General features: G+C 38.4%; 1 pseudogene; it reads left to right on the top strand.

Moving 5' to 3' along the window:
- Positions 1-354: 354 nt before the first annotated feature.
- On the top strand, positions 355-1112 carry Gm50045 (annotated as a pseudogene).
- The last annotated feature ends 725 nt before the right edge of the window (positions 1113-1837 follow it).

Below are 1837 nucleotides of genomic sequence, written 5' to 3'. Positions count from 1 at the left end.
AGGTTCTGAAAAGAGAAATATATAATATTTTGAGGGAGCAACACAATACTTGTATACTTAATCTAAAGCATTGTAATAGAGTAAAACACATGTATACATACCTCACCTCCAAAAGTCACATCAAATTCAACTTAAGAGTATTTACTATTATTTTTATATTTTATTAGAATATTTGTTGACTGTTTAAGGTTAATAATTATTCCCCAATAAATCATCGTATCTTTTAACTGAAGCTACACATCTCATGACAAATAGATTTTTCTTTATATGTCAGATAGACGGCTCTCATTGCTTAAACAAAACTATATTTCCAATGTTACAGAGCGGAGAGAGTGAGGAGGCTGTGTCTGGCTCCCTCTCTCACAGCCATTGCAGTACATTGAGCTCCATAGAGACAGCGTCGGGGCAAGCGCGAGCCGGACGGGCACTGGGTGACTCTGTGCCTCGCGGAGGAAAATCAACTAAACATGGGCAAAGGAGATCCTAAGAAGCTGAGAGGCAAAATGTCCTCATATGCATTCTTTGTGCAAACTTGCCGGGAGGAGCACAAGAAGAAGCACCCGGATGCTTCTGTCAACTTCTCAGAGTTCTCCAAGAAGTGCTCAGAGAGGTGGAAGACATGTCTGCTAAAGAAAAGGGGAAATTTGAAGATATAGCAAAGGCTGACAAGGCTCGTTATGAAAGAGAAATGAAAACCTACATCCCCCCCCAAAGGGGAGACCAAAAAGAAGTTCAAGGACCCCAATGTACCCAAGAGGCCTCCTTCGGCCTTCTTCTTGTTCTGTTCTGAGTACCGCCCCAAAATCAAAGACGAGCATCTTGGCTTATCCATTGGTGATGTTGCAAAGAAACTAGGAGAGATGTGGAACAACACTGCAGCGGATGACAAGCAGCCCTATGAGAAGAAAGCTGCCAAGCTGAAGGAGAAGTATGAGAAGGATATTGCTGCCTACAGAGCTAAAGGAAAACCTGATGCAGCAAAAAAGGGGGTGGTCAAGGCTGAAAAGAGCAAGAAAAAGAAGGAAGAGGAAGATGATGAGGAGGATGAAGAGGATGAGGAAGAGGAGGAAGAAGAGGAAGACGAAGATGAAGAAGAAGATGATGATGAATAAGTTGGTTCTAGCGCAGTTTTTTTTTCTTGTCTATAAAGCATTTAACCCCCCTGTACACAACTCACTCCTTTTAAAGAAAAAAATTGAAATGTAAGGCTGTGTAAGATTTGTTTTAAAATTGTACAGTGTCTTTTTTTGTATAGTTAACACACTACCGAATGTGTCTTTAGATAGCCCTGTCCTGGTGGTATTTTCAATAGTCACTAACCTTGCCTGGTACAGTCTGGGGGTTGTAAATTGGCATGGAAATTTAAAGCAGGTTCTTGTTGGTGCACAGCACAAATTAGTTATATATGGGGAGAGTAGTTTGGTTTTTTTTTCTTTTGGTTTTATTTTTGGGTTTTATTTTTTTCATCTTCAGTTGTCTCTGATGCAGCTTATACGAAGATAATTGTTGTTCTGTTAACTGAATACCACTCTGTAATTGCAAAAAAAAAAAATTGCGGCTGTTTTGTTGACATTCTGAATGCTTCTAAGTAAATACAATTTTTTTTTTATTAAAAAAAACCTATATTTCCATGGAAATAATTTTGGTATCTTCCATGAAATAAATGTCAAGGAGAAAGCATTCTAGCAATACTTTCTCTATAGCTTTTCATTTCCTTTGTATTTGAAGTAGCTTTTTGTGTGTACTCACAGAACTCCTTTCTTCAAGTAAATTAAAATCCAATTGTATTTGCTAGCCAAGGCCCATTTGTTTACAGAATACTTCCTTTAAATCCATT

This window comes from Mus musculus, chromosome 17 (assembly GCF_000001635.26).
Source record: "Mus musculus strain C57BL/6J chromosome 17, GRCm38.p6 C57BL/6J".
NCBI lineage: Eukaryota > Metazoa > Chordata > Mammalia > Rodentia > Muridae > Mus > Mus musculus.
The sequence above is the reverse complement of the archived record's forward strand: the minus strand, read 5'-3'. Positions and strand labels throughout refer to the sequence as shown.